General features: G+C 41.1%; 2 long non-coding RNA genes across 2 annotated transcripts; both read left to right on the top strand.

Annotated features, from left to right (window-relative positions):
• Window positions 1-4071: 4071 nt before the first annotated feature.
• Window positions 4072-6906, top strand: LOC134439816 (uncharacterized). Its single transcript, XR_010032868.1, has 3 exons — window positions 4072-4409; window positions 6488-6590; window positions 6713-6906. It is a non-coding gene; the product is annotated as an uncharacterized LOC134439816 (long non-coding RNA).
• A 1628-nt stretch (window positions 6907-8534) lies between these two features.
• LOC134439815 (uncharacterized) lies at window positions 8535-10992 on the top strand. Its single transcript, XR_010032867.1, has 4 exons — window positions 8535-8710; window positions 9064-9165; window positions 10015-10087; window positions 10482-10992. It is a non-coding gene; the product is annotated as an uncharacterized LOC134439815 (long non-coding RNA).
• Window positions 10993-15770: the final 4778 nt, after the last annotated feature.

The raw sequence follows: 15770 nt of genomic DNA, 5'->3' as shown, positions 1-15770 counted from the left end.
AAATGAATGCTATACATTATTTCTTCGCTGGGACGTAAATGCATCTTTGGCGGAAATGAGGAGAGAGGGAGGGTGTGAAATCATGGCTGCAGTTTGCATTGCCTGATGGAAATGAAATGTCAACACATCAGGAAGGAAGTTAATGAGATTTCCAATGCATAATTTACACGTTGTCGCCAATGTGTGAAGACCCTAACAAAGAAGAAAATAATAAAAAATAATTTAAAAAACATGTTGATAACAGAGACAGCAGTTGCATTCTTTCCCCTATGTTCTTGTGGCAACAAATGCCATTGCAGGAAGAAGGAAACACTAAATCTGACATGGGAGAACACGATTTCTGGATGAAAGAAAAGTGTTCATGTTAAATTTCGAACATGCCTTCACGAAGATGGGTTGCTAGCAATAGACAAACACCGAAGATGCATCGACCTTTCTTGGCATTATTGATGAAAATAGATTAGAGGTAAGAGACATTTCATCACAGTCGAAGGTCGAAGCCCCACGTTCATTTGGGGCAATCATACTCACTCCTCCCTCTATGTCAGCTAATGATTCATATTGATTGTCGGATGTTCACTCCCGTGTTCTGTCTCGAAACCCCGGCAAAGTATTTACGTTGTGTGCTGCACTGATAGATTAATTCATTTAGTCTTTTATCTGGAGCTGTTTTTGAGTCGCCTTGCCATGATGTCATGCTACGGTGGTATAAATCATTTTAATTAGGCGTGCCAAGCGCTCGCAGCTTCCTCATTTAGCACTGGTGTCAGCGGTGGAGGTAGCAGGCGCTACACAGCTCCATGAGATTGGCTGTGAAGGCAGCAGTCAGCTAGCATAGCAAACGTGCGCTACTGACACACTAAATTCCCTTCCGTCTCTGAGGTGTTTATATGACCAATTACTTTACATTTGTTATGAAAGGACAGAACAGACAGAACAATCACGGTTGCATTAATTAAAGATTGTGTATAGGGGAGGAGGAGGGTGTGTGGTTTGTAAGTAAAATTTTACAAAAGCATCTGTCACGTCATCATTTGTATGTGTGTGCGTTTGTGTGTTTATTTAAAATGTCTGCATTTGCTTTGCACCATTTTTCTTTATAATGTGGCAAATTGTAGGCCTATGCATGGTTCTACTGCTAGGCTATTCACGCTATGCTGTGAACAGGGCCAATGACATGAACTACACTGAATTATTATCATAGAATGTGTAAATATCCCTTTCTTAAATGAAAGGGCAGTCTGCCCTGCTCGTAAAAGCAGTAGAATATTTGTATCCATGAGATCTCACTCACAAATGCATTTTTATTTTTATTTCATGAATAATCAGAAGAAAGTAAAAGCAGATTTACAAGCTACAGTACACATCCTGATAAAAGTTACAGAAAAAATACCCTTTTTTAAAGGCTATCTCCTCCTTCACGGAAACATTAGCATGTAGAGTGGAATTATGATTATTCTATTTCCCTGGAGTGGCCACACTAGTGGTATTGGATTCGGGGACTAAATATTTATTATTCTTTGTTGCCCTTTGTCCGACCACCACAGGAGATTTCCTGTGTTTTATTAAATCCACAATGTCAAAAAGGCCTCGGAAATAATACAGATTCACTCTGAGAGACTGAACAGGCCCAAGCTTGCTCTTTATTCTCTCTCTCTCTCTCTCTCTGTCTCTCTAACATATTCTATTGTGCATGCTGTCACAAATGTATGCTTTTGGGGACTAGCGAGAAAGGCAGCCATCTTTTATACACTGACATGAATAGGTACACTGTGGTGTGCACAAAGACAGACAGTGGATGGTGATGGATTCACATGGAGGATGGGGTAAAGGAAGAGAAACAGGGGCATGGTAAAGGAGGGAGGGAGGAAGGAAGGAAGAGGGGTAGGATGAGTTGCCCTCAGGGCATGCTTTGCTTCACTGTTTCCTACATGTCCTGAGGATGTGCAATCTGTTTGTCTAATATATCAATTAAAAATCTGTGCTGCCGTCCCTCTGTCTCCTTCCCTCTTCTCCAACCAAGAGCTGGACACCAAAACATCCAGCTACTTCCTGGGGCTGCGAGTACCAGCTGACTATAGTGCATGAATTATGCACTGCCTCAAAGTGTCTGAGATTTCCCTGCAAATGTTTGCTGTGTCATGCAGCATGCACACATTCAAACACACTGTGTTCATTATTTAGTCAAGTGTCCTGCATGATTCATGGCAGACATCTTTACACAGAGATTTTCAGGGGCTTGGGCCACATGCTACCACCAATGCCACTGTCACCCAGAACAGCTGGGGTGGTTAAGATAGCTAGCAAAGGTAGCCTAGTTCTTGTTCTGTCCCAAATATGAGGAAGTTAGAGCCCCCTATCTAAATCCTAACTCTATGTGTGCAATAACGTGTTAGTAGCCATGTGCGAAACCTACGTCTTGGATGGAATGTAAGGCACCACTTATCATTGCTTCCTGAGCCTTGTACCGAGGCAGAGTTTCCTTGCGGACAGCTCAGTCATGCCGGCCAGCCCGGTCTCCCAGTCGTTCTCCGACAGGCTCTCCTCCAAGCATGGGGAAAGTACCCAAAACACATAGTCAAGGTTCTCCTAAAATCCAACTGTCTAGCTAGCCACACCAAACTCCTACCTGGCTGGAGCTAAACAACGTTTAACAGGTTTTGTCTCGTAGAGCTAAATTGATTATGGCAAGCCACTATTATGTCTATCTAACCGATGCCATTCAACTTGTGATTCATGTCACTATCAGGAGAGTGAATAAGGTAATAACTCTAGCTCGGGCAAAAGTCGACTTTTGACTCCATCAATCAGTCTGACGAAAACTAAGAGGAATCCGTCTCCCTAGAGGTTGGGAGATGGTCTGACCTTACTGTGCAATTTAAATTAATTGGAGTTCGGAATTCAAATTAAATTCAAGTTTTGCTTAATTAGCATGACTGTTACGATATCGTGTTGTAAAAGCATACAAATAACTAGACAAAAGTGTGAAACGTGTCATCTTAACCAATCAGAAACGGTCTCCGCAGGTGAGTTCTGCGTCACCACTCGACTGACTGTTTGCTGATAGGCTGAACAGTGAGCGAACAAAGCTAGGAGGCTTCCGCCAGACTATGTGTGGAGCCAAAATCTTTTGGTGGAAGTAGGCCTACATAGGATGGCGTCGCCAGGCTTTAATAACTCAGCCATAAAAAGGGAACTATAACATTGTATGGCAACAAACACCTGAATGTGTCCAAGAGTGACATGTAGCTGATGTTTTGGGAACTAATTAGAAGCCTTCAACAGATTTATCTTACATGAGTAAAGAATGGATATTATTTTACAATAAATAAACCAATGGATACAGGTATATGAATACATTAACGGAAATAATGATAGGCGGACACTATGTCAGTCAGTTAAAAAATTTTTTTTCATGTTTTTGATTTTGTGAAGAACCAAAAATCACACTTGGTTATTGCTGTTCTAAATTAGCCTAGATTAAAATGTGAACTCCACAGCAACTACATCCTAAACGCTCAACAATTCTCGCAAATACTCACATTCAAATCAGGTGTCTCAAACATTAAATATGTTCGTTTTTTTCCAAGCTAATTTTTCAGGCATGCAAAAACACAATCTCTTGCAGAGTGATACCTCAATTACACATCCTGTAGTGTAGTGCAATGCTCTAAAAATGACATAAAAGATAATAATTATTTATTGAACTTATTTCCAGACATTGTTGAGGTAGACATTAAGATGTGCTTGAGGACATTTAGGAGTTCTATGTGTGTGATGGAAGAGAGAGAGAGAGAGAGAGAGAGAGAGAGAGAGAGAGAGAGAGAGAGAGAGAGATAGAGAGAGAGAGAGAGAGAGAGTTCAGAAGAAGTAGGGGGAGGAGAAAGACATATAAATGCTTGGGCTTTAGACTTGCATCTTTAAATTACTTGATAGTTATGAAACACAAGATACAGTACCTCATCAGGTTAGGATTCAGGCAGGCAGGTGTGTGTGTGTGTGTCTGTGTGTGTGTGTATAAGGAAGGGATGCTGTCCTACTTTCCACACCCTTAAAAGAGATTGGTTAAAAAAGTGACTAATCTCGTTGGTTGAGGCAATATTGGTCAAATTAACTGTGACATTGGTAACTATTAAACAAACAAATTGGTTATCTAACAACTAATATCATTGGTTAAGAACAAATTGGTTGATTTAACAAAGATATTGGTTAACTTTAATAACAGATTGGTTGAAAAATTACTAATATCATTGGTTAAGCAAATGTTAACTAAGAGATTGGTAACTGACGCAGGTCTGACGCTCAACGTCAAGTACGTAACTCTGCTTCTCAATTTTCTGACAAAGCCGCCATCTTGGTGCTGCAGGAAAGCCGTTTGAGATATTGGTGGAATTCAAACACTTTGTGAGGTAAGTTCGTTTATTTTCAATGTTTCGTTAATAATTTCAAGACAATGCCAAATATACAGTGAATAACGAAACAGTTTCTTGTTCAGGATGGTAATTTGCAATGAATTTGTCTTCAGACCATACCTCCGCTAACAGGCCACTATTATAACTACCGGTATGCTAACTTAGCCCTAGGTTGTTTTCACAACTTTGTTGGAAAGTTTGTGTTTTGTTAGAAACAAACTCTACGAAATTTAAAATATAGATTTGCTCCGAAAGAGCTATAAAACTTGTCCAGTGGTGCCAAAACACCCATGTCAGAGTCAAGACCTAGCTAAATGTCCGCTAGCAACATAGCTATCAGTGGTTTCTGGAGGAGGGCCGAAGGGAGTGCTTCCCCGCCGGCCAGAGATTGTTTGCGCCGGCCTCTTCACCTGAAAGAGCTAGCGCTGCATGATGAGGTGGTTCGCTAGCAACAATTAGCTATAGTCTAACGGTTAAATCATGTTGCCTTTGTTGAGGGATGTTTGAAATAGGCCGATGTATTCATAACTGAATATTGGTTTCTTGTTAGAAACGAACACATTTTGGATATAATTTTGTTCTGAAGTTACAACATGCCAAGTTAGTGTTGTAAGACTGTTGGCGCCAAAGTTAAGAGCTAGCTAAATGTCCGCTAGCAACATTAGAGCTAGCCAAACTGAATAATGAATCTCTTGTCCGCTAGCAACATTAGCTAGCTAAAGTCTTTTTTTGTTAGAAACATTGACAGTAAATAGAATGGACGCCAAATCAACGCTATTTGCCATTCAACGCTTTGAAGCCAGATTTGGGAACATTCCAACTTACATTCCACCTTAGCAACGCCAAACGCAGGTGCTGATTGGACAACAACAAGACTTCTAACGGTCAATCAAACCATGTTCTGATGCTCATTGGTCAATTTAACTTTTAATATCTCTCTAAAATAAAACATCACCACAAAAAATCACCACCCTGGTAAGTTGGAGAGCAAGGGGACCTACTAGTTGAGCGAAAAATGATCCCCCTGGAGTGGCATTTAAGGGAGATACAGGGTTTTATGTCTCTCATAGGAATGAATGGGATTTGGCCATTTTTTGGTGTTTTTGGGTCCAACCTTGGCTCCAACTTGGCTTCAACAATGAAATAGAATTTTGGCCTCCATTCTATTTACTCTCAATGGTTAGAAACGAACTCCCTTTGAGTATAATTATGCTCTGAAGATATCCAGTTAATGTACTTGAGTCAAAGTAAAACACAAATACCAGAGAGAAGAGCTAGCTAGAAGTTCGTTAGCAACATCAGCTTATCTTTTAGCTGACTCAGAAGCTTGAAGTAGCCACAACTTATGCCTGATTTTTATTGTTAGAAACGAACTCATTTTGACTATACACTTGCTCTGAAGTATGTTTTAACACATGTGCCTTTCCCTGTTCGTTGTGTAAAGGAAGTGAGTAAGTAAACTGATTCTGAACTTATTATTGTGCATACAGTGTGCTGTTTTGTCCCATTCTGTTACTGCCAACTCTGTGGGCTGTTCTCTCTGTTCAGGGAGAAACCACTGTCAGCCATCAGATCGTGTTCTTTTCAATAAATAGGCATTACCTATTTGACAGATTTCTCCTGAAATAATGAGCCCAGAAACACCCAGATGTGTAGAGTGCTTAATTTTTGGCTTGATTAATTTGTATGGTTACTGCAATAAATATTTAGATTTCTTTGCCCATCCTTTTTGGATCTACTAGTAGGCCTAGTGATTTTAGAGGTCTTAACAAGTGGGCTATGCATCAGATTTCATTTCAAGTGATGGGTAAAATATCCAGAAAGATATATAATCTGTTCTTTTTGCCCTCTAGTTTAGCACACTGAATTCTTTGAGCCATCTGGTGTCAATCCGTGTGGGAAAATGATCAATGAAAACAATTTAAGAAATGCATCTTATAGATGTTTCATATTGTAGGCCTATTCAGCCTATTGTGTCATGGTGGTGTTATCATTTTTCAAACTTTATTTTTGTGTAATAATTAGGCATATTGATACATAATCATGTTCATGTTCTGTGCTGTCTTGCTTTGCAGATGACAGAATATTGCTGAAGGATCCTACATGGAAGCTGGCTGATTACACGGAGTGATTCCTCTGGTGTGGTGTACCTCAGAGAAATAAACACTGTTGCAAGAGGTGAGTTTATAAAGTCACACAAAACCTATCCATGTATTTTTTAAAAGTCAAAGTTCTAACTTGCTCTGTATTTCATGCTGTCAATATGAGATGCATACTAATGTTGTGTGTTATTATTGCAGCTGAGAAGATGGCCAAGATATCCTTATTGCTGGATGGTAGCTCTGGTCGTAGTGGACCATATCTGCAAATGCTTCTGAACATCGACAGAATTTCTAAAGGTTAGCAACCATTCACAAATTTACACCACATGTATGTGTGTTTCAAATGTCTTAACAGTTTGAAGCACACACTGTTAATCAGAGATGCGTCCTGATCATGCCGTGTGTTATTTTGAGAGGATAGTTAACCCTCTACTGCATGGGGTTGCCATATGGCAACCGTAAACTTTTTCCAGTTTTTCTAATAGAGGGTGCACTATAACCTGTTTATTTATACTTATTAGTGATAAGACAGCCTTTTACTTTGAAACCAAAAAAAACTTTTCAGGTCACATGATTAAGAAATAAACACAGGAAGCCCTTTTTCATCACCTACTTTGGTGTGTGGAGGTCATCGCTCGAGGCCTCCATAAACCAAGGTATTACTAACATTTCAGCCCAAAATATTGTTGTAAAAAAAATACAAACCCTATCTGGAATATGTAAACTCTTATTTTTCATCATTAAAACAACTTTAGATGCAAAGGTTTTTTTGTAAAATGGTAAAATGTTATGGTTGCCATATGGCAACTTCATGCAGTTATGGAACAACATTGTTGGCCATTCACCCCAATCAACCCCATTGGAATGACTTAGAATTAGATTAGTATGAGGATATTTTTACAGATATTTCTTATAATTTTTGTGCCAAATAAATCATTTGTACTTATATTTGTAATTTTAGACATGCTTAATGTGAAAATGCATTGTAAATGTTTGCAAATAAGTGTAAACAACCTTTTCGGAAGCTTTTATGTAAATGTGTGTACATGTCTATGGGCCGTCTTGTAGACCATATTTTGCTATTTTACCAAAAATATTTTCACTAAATACTAAAAATATATATTTTTATTCATGTCATTTAATGAGTTTTAACATTCGAAGAGTAATATATTGAAGATTTATGACGGGAAAATTCTCTTTTTAAGGAAAAACCTGATTTCACACAAGATTCCACGACTGCATGAAGTTGCCATATGGCAACCATTAGCTAAAATCTTAATTAAAAATAATTTTTTCAATTTTTTTTGGGAAATCTATTATTTAACTCATTTTAACACTAAAAAAGCACTGGAACAATTTTTACACTGTAAAAATAATAATTCATGCAGTAGAGGGTTAAGGAATAATGGCAGCTGCCTGGTTACAGTACATTGATCCCCTTTGTAGCACCATGTCTAAAATGCTGAGAAAAATCAGTTTGTAAATGTAAGCATTTTTTTATAACTCTGCACCAAATGTGTGTTTCAAATGTCTACTATCTAATAGTCTGAATAACACACTCATACATGACATGACCAATATGTTATGTGCTCGGAGCGGCAGTTTACAAACGCACCCTTAGTGCCTTCTGCTGTTAGGCCAATGGCACTGAGCCCACCGTTTCATTGATTGGAGTATTTGGGTTACATTTTGTCAATTTGTTGTATTTTCCAGGATCGCTGAGGACTCCTCCTCTATGCGTGACATCTTAGATTAGATTTAGATTTAGATTTAATTTCAAGTGATGAGTAAAATATCCAGAAAGATACATAATCTGCTCTTTTTGCCCTCCAGTTTAGCACACTGAATTCTTTGAGCCATCTGTTGTCAATCCGTCTGGGAAAATGATCAATGATGTAAAACAAACAAACAAAAAAAACATTTTACATGTATACAGACATGTATCTTTTAGATGTTTCATACTCTAGGCCTATTCATCATCATATTGTGTCGTGGTGGTGACGGTGTTATCATTTTTCATTATTTTCTTATAATAATTAGGCCTATAAATGCATAATCATGTTCATGTTTTGTGCTGTCATGCTTTGCAGATGACTGAGAATATTACTGAAGGATCCTACATGGAAGCTGTCTGATTACACTGAGTGATTCCTCTGGTGTGGTGTACCTCAGAGAAAATAAACACTGTTGCAAGAGGTGAGTTTAAGTTCATGAATTCACACAAAACCAATCCATGTCAGGGCTTTTTCTGAACGGGGAAATAGGGGCGCTCCACCCTCATACCTCCGTGGGTGCACCCTCATACTTTTATTTTTATATATACATATTTGAGCACCCCAAGTAAATTTCTCATTCACGGGGGGGGACGGGGGGGGGACGACACCCCCCTTCACCCCGAAACCTGCCATGATGCTCCCTCATGCCAAAAAATCCTACAAAAAGACCTGCATGTATTTTTATAAAAGTCAAAGTGCTAAACATGCTATGTATTTCATGCTGTCAATATGAGATGCAAATTAATGTGTGTTGTGTGTTAATGTTGTGTGCAGCTCAGAAGATATCCTTATTGCTGGATGGTTGCTCTCTGGTCGTACTTGAGCCCCCTGGACCATGTCTGCAAATGCTTCTGAACATTGACAGAATTTCTAAAGGTTAGCAACCATTCACAAATGTACACCACATGTATGTGTGTTTCAAATGTCTTAACAGTTTGAACCACACACTGTTAATCAGAGATGCATCCTGTTCATCTTGTGTGTTATTTTGAGAGGATAGGTCGCCAGCGACCCTATTCACTTGCTGAAAATGCTTAAATACATCATAACAACATTGCTATGACATTACATAGAGCCATAACGCTGCACTACAGAGTTAAGGATGGCAGCTGCCTGGTTACAGTACATTGATCCCCTTTGTAGCACCATGTCTAAAAATACTGAAAAAAAACAGTTTCTAAATATACCGGTAAGCAAATTTTAATAAATCTGCACCAAATGTGTGTTTCAAATGTCTACTATCTAACAGTCTGAATAACACACTCGTACACAGTGGTGGACAAAGTAAAAGTACTTTTGTGGTGTAATTACAACAGTAGCACATGATATTACATAGCTGTTAAACCGTTTGCTCCAGTATACCTACCTATTGAGATAGACTGTGTTATTACTGAAAAACAATAAAAACCTAACAAGAACCCACCACAAACTCAATTCAACCTGTGCAGAATCAGCTCGTCGTAAGACAAGTACATTGGTCTACTTTTTACTCAGATAAGTTACCTGTGTTGGAAAGAAACTGTTTTGTTTTTTGTTTTTTTTTACTTTTACTTTTACTTTGTCCACCACTGCTCATACATGACATTACCAATTGTTGTGTGCTCAGAGCGGCAGTTTACAAACGCACCCTTGGTGCCTTCTGCTGTTAGGCCTATGACACTGAGCCCACCGTTTCATTGAGTGGAGTATTTGGGTTACGTTTTCTCAATTTGTTGTATTTTTCAGGATCGCTGAGGACTCCCCCTCCATGCGTGACATCTTTGAGAAATTTCCACGCTTTCTGGAGATGCCAAGTTTGGTACGTTTTGGACATTTGGACATTTTTTTAACCTTTATTTAGAAAGAACAAGTCACGATATAGTTGTGTGCATTGTTGATTTTGGCTATACTTGGTGTTAATTAAGCTTCCTGATACTGCATGATTTATACCGTTCACTCAGTAGAGTAAAGCTTTCTATATAACCTGTTAAAACAGGGCGTTATAAATTTTGTGGTTACCAGAATGGCAATTACTGAGCATTACTAAAGGCCCTATGTTATGTCATAGTAGAGTAGTACTGGCAATTAACCTTTCAATGACTATTACAGCATGTTTCAGATGGTATGGCGTGCATTATGGGGCTAAGCACCATTGATGTATCTCTCTCTCTCTCTCTTTCTCTCTCTCTCTCAAATCTTAAAAATTCTTTCAGACTGGAACCAACTTTGCATCCCTCGGCACCGACACTGAGAAGGTTTCAAGGACCCCACTACTAGGAGGCGAGAGTTTGACACGGCAGTGTCATCACTGCCATGGATGACAATGTAACCATTCCTGTTGCTGATTGCCTGACTTGCGCAGTGACAAGCTTTTCATGCTCTACTGGGTGTGTAACTTGGCATATCCACCACAGTTTAACTCTGTTTTTGCCTCTTTTGAATATGTGTACGATATAACCATCTCAACCAAAAAGTGGGCCAAGGTACTGGAACATTTCTCACTTCAAGTTGCTCTGTAGTCACTGGACATTTTTTAAAACATCTACGCAAACACCACCACTCCACACCATGTGTATTTTAATTACTTCTGATTCCACTGACATGCAGACTACATCCTATGCAGATTCAGGTAATTTACCTGGTACTGGAGAAACAGCATTGTATGCCATTCTAAGTGATACTTGCCTCCTTGTTTTGCAAAAATGTACTGTTCTTTGAATATAACTTAAAAGTAAGATCATGTTGACTCTGAGGTTTTCTCCGGTTGTCAAGCACAACCTTAACGTTTTGTAAGTAAGTAATAGTCACAGGATATGCATGCATTTGTAATTTGAATTTTCGTCGAAAACGGCTCACCAAGCATAAAATGTTACCTCTGCTTTTGATTTTTCTTTTTTTTTAAATGTCCCTTAATACCAGCCTGTCTTTTTGTTGTGTCCACACAACTTTACCATCATCAGTGTTGGGAAGGAACAGATTGCTGTAAGTTACTGTATCCCCATCCTTTCAGATCAGTGCTTTAAAGCCTTTTGAAATTAAATTGTTAATAAACTTTGTGAAAACAAACTCAAATCTTGGTATTGGTTATGATTGATATAGCTTTGAAACTGTTAATTTGGAGTGAAGTAATTGCAGTGTCCATCTAACCAAGCAAATCGGTTAAAATTTTAACCAATATCTGTGTCGGACACATATTAATCGAACAAATTGGTCAAAACAACCATTGGGGGATTGGTACATTTTTGACTTATAAAGATTGGTTAAACATAACCAATCTATTGGTCAAAACAACCGATTTGGAATTGGTTAGTTTTTTTAACCGATCTAGATTGGTTGAAATTTTAACTGAAGTCTAATCGGTTATTTTGACTAATATTTTTCTCGGACACATATTAATCGAACAGATCGGTTAAAAACTACTAATTTTTTGTTTATTTTAACCAATCTTTTTTAAGAGTGCAGCAGGGAGAGATGCTGTTTTTCAAGGCAGACTGTCCTTCTCCACCTCAGGAGGAGCGTCTGTGGGGAAAATGGCTTCCCCAAGGTGAGGAAACAATCTGGGTCCCAGTGGGACCAACTGCTGAGTGAGATCTTTCCTTTTCTCTCTTTTCTCCTTCTTTCCCCTCTTTTTCTGTTCCACACACTCGCAGCCTTCACCCCCGTCCCTCTCTCTCTCAGTCTTTCACTTATCTTCCTCACACAGGCTCAATTTCTGTTGTTTCTCTCGCTGACTGTATTTTTTTGTTTGTATTTTGTTACACATACAGTCTCTCTTTCTCAACACCAAATCAACACTAAATGTACAGATAAACCAACACATGCATATGCATGCACATACCTACACACGTACACGTACACACACACCTCAAATCTTGCACACAGAAAATAAATTATACACTCTAACAACACAGTAGCTACACTGCATAACACCACACAGGACAAAGCACTGCACATTCTGGGTGTAATTATACCTAGAGACGGTAATTACTAAGAAAGTAGTACAATCAGGGAACACAGGGACAGAAACTTTTCTGCGGCAGAAGTGGAGGTACTTGTGACAGGAGGACAGTGTTTAATAAGTAAAAGAAGGAAAGATGTGGACGTATGGCACAGTCATACTCCATTGTAAGTCAAAGCAAACTACGTACAGGTAAATACAGCGCTGTCAGTACTATTTGCAATTTCATGTTTCTTCCACTTGCACGCATGGCCTGAGGTGTCCGTAGATTCAGGTATATTTCTACGTTCACCTACATGTTCATAAATACCACACTTTGTTCAGGAATCGTCACACGCACGCTTTATGCACAGATCTGTTCGTAAGAACACATGATAAATGAGGTCCCTGGCATTTTCAAATTGTTCCACCTGTGTAGTCGTTTTCCAGCATTTTAGTGCATGCACAAATATGGTCTGGTGTAGACTGTGTCAAAGTTTGATGCTCACAAAACAATGAAACGTGATGATGGAAGGGGCTTTTGTCCCTGTACAGCCTAGGACGGCCCCTTATGCCTCTTTTACACTGCCGTTTTTCTGGTAGGCCTACAGCTCGTAACAGCGCTACTTGGCCAACACTTTTTGCTTTTGGAATAGGCACGAAAGGAAAAAGTGGCGGCTGAGTCGTGCTGTAGGCCTACCAGAAAAGCGACAGTGGAAAAGAGGCATAGGTTGGATATTTGTCAGACTGGAAATAAGAGCACAGTTGCAGATGTGGTTCAGGTTCTTTACTTCAACAAAAATCTTCAATTCATCAACAAAGGACTTGGGTAGAATACAAAACTCAGGAGGTCACGCATGAAATCACAGCTTGGTAAATACAAAACTTAGGAAGTCTTCAATGATCAATAATCTTCATAAACACAGTCCAGTAATCAATATGTAGGCAGTCCAAGATCCATGTACAGAAATTAGGCAGCGTGACAATGAATTCCAATAATGGCAGAGTAACAGCACAAAGAGTTGGGCAGACACAGTACCGTGACCAAGAGAGATGTTCAAGGAGGCAGCTTCACAGAAAGAGTTTTTTAAGATTGTCCAGAGAGCACAGTCCGGTTCCAAAGCAAAGACAAAGGCACAGGGGTTTCAGCAAACATGAGCACATGCATGAACAGTGACAAACAATTCTCAAGACAATTTAAAGATGGCCGTCACTTCCTGTGGGCTGAGCGTGTCACTCGTTGACTCATGTGCGCCCTCCGCTGTTCAGGAGGGCATGTGTTCGGTGGGATTGTGACAGGAGCCCCCCCATGAGGCCCGGCACCTGACGGGCCAGGAAGATCAGGACGTGTGTCGTAGAACTCAGAGATGAGAGACTTGTCCAGGATGTCCTTCTTGGCCACCCACGAACGCTCGTCAGGTCCATAGCCCTGCCAGTCCACCAGAAACTCCAACGATCGCCCCCTACGCCGGACATCCAGAAGCCGTCGGACGGTGTATGAGGGAGCACCATCAATCATTCTTGGAGCTGGTGGCGTCTGGGATACTGGAGACAGAGGAGAGAAAATAGCCTTGCGGAGCAGGGAAACATGAAAGACAGGGCTGCATCTCATTGAGCGAGGAATATTCAACAGGTAAGCCACAGGGTTGACTCTCCGTGAAACTCTGAATGGGCCAACATACCTCGGAGAGAGTTTTCTGGACTCTGTTTGTATTGGCAGGCCCTTTGTGGAAACCCAGACTCTGTCGCCTGGGCGGTAGACCACTGCCACCCTTCTTCTCCGGTCAGCCTGGCGCTTGTGTTGTTTGGAGGCCCTCTGGAGGTTCTGGCGAGCTCTCTTCCATAGACGATGGAGGCGTTGAACGGAGGCGTTAGCAGAAGGCACTGGACCATCTGTAATTGACCCTGGGAGGAAAGCAGGTGGGTAACCTGTAACAATTTCAAATGGAGACAAACCAGTGGACGAGGAGGTTAGTTGATTATGCGCTATTTCTGCCCACATTAAGTGGCTGGCCCATGTGGTGGGATTAGTAGAGCAGTAGCAGCGGAGGTATTTCTCTAATTCCTGATTGACTCGCTCGGTTTGACCATTACTCTGAGGGTGGTAACCTGATGTGAGGCGAATAGTTACCCCCATGAGTTGCCAGAAAGACTTCCAGAACCGCGCAATAAATTGGGGGCCTCTATCCGAGAGGATTTCCTCTGGCGGTCCATAGTAGCGGACAATCTCCTTCATGATAGTGTCAGCTGTCTGCCGGGCAGTTGGAAGTTTCTGTAGGGGGACAAAGCGAGACATCTTAGAAAAGCGATCAACAACCACCAACACAGTATTGAAGCCATTAGAGATGGGCAGCCCAGTTACGAAATCAAGTGAAACATGGGACCATGGCCGCCGGGCTATAGGCAGGGGGTGAAGGAGGCCTTGAGGGCGTTGATTGTCAACCTTGTTAGCGAGACAGACAGGGCAGGCAGATACATATTCATTTACGTCATCTTTCATGGTGGGCCACCAGAATGTACGATCAATGAGTTCCATGGTACGTTGGCGTCCCGGGTGGCCTGCAACACGTGCATTATGCCCCCACTCCAGCACCTGGGGTCTTTGGGCAGATGGGACAAAGGTTTTGGAGTCTGGCGTGTCGGGTGGTGGTTGTTCCAGCTGGTGGCCATCTCGCACCTGTTCCATCAGAACCCAGCGGACAGGGGCTATCACACATGCCTCGGGGAGAATAGAGTCGTGAGTTACAGGAGAATGGTCAGGTGAAAACTGGCGAGAGAGGGCATCGGGTTTTACATTTTTTGATCCAGGTCTATAAGAAAGAGTGAAATGGAATCTGGTAAAGAAAAGTGCCCACCTTGCTTGACGAGGGTTGAGTCTGCGAGCGCCACGGATATATTCAAGATTTTTATGATCTGTCCAGACCATGAACGGATGTATTGCCCCCTCTAACCAATGACGCCATTCTTCGAGAGCTAGTTTGACTGCCAGCAATTCTCTGTCACCCACATCGTACCGACTCTCAGCTGGGGTGAGGCGTCTTGAGAAGTATGCACAGGGGTGCATCTTCTGGTCCTGGGGGTTTCTCTGAGACAGGACTGCTCCTACACCAGTCTCTGAGGCATCTACCTCCACAATAAAGGGCTGCTGAGGGTCAGGGTGAGTTAGCACAGGCGCAGAGGTAAATCTTTGTTTCAAATCAGTGAAGGCTTGCTGTGCCTCAGGTGTCCACCGTAGTTTGGTGGGGTGTCCCCTTAGAAGCCCAGTGAGAGGGGCCGCTACGGTACTGTAGTTCCTGATGAAGCGCCTATAGAAATTAGCAAACCCCAAGAAACGTTGAAGCTGCTTCACTGTGTTAGGGGCTGGCCAGTCTAGTACTGCCGTCAATTTGGACTGGTCCATAAGCAGACCCTGAGGGGAGATTACAAAGCCCAAAAAGGTGGTGTTAGTGGTGTGAAACTCACTTTTCTCCAGTTTGATGAACAGCCTGTTGTGTAGTAGTTTCTGCAAAACCTGCCGGACATGCTGGACATGGGTGTCTAGATCAGGGGAAAATATCAAAATGTC

Source organism: Engraulis encrasicolus, chromosome 23 (assembly GCF_034702125.1).
Source record: "Engraulis encrasicolus isolate BLACKSEA-1 chromosome 23, IST_EnEncr_1.0, whole genome shotgun sequence".
NCBI classification, from domain to species: domain Eukaryota; kingdom Metazoa; phylum Chordata; class Actinopteri; order Clupeiformes; family Engraulidae; genus Engraulis; species Engraulis encrasicolus.
Note: the sequence above shows the minus strand (reverse complement) of the source record. Positions and strands in the feature narration are given on the sequence as shown.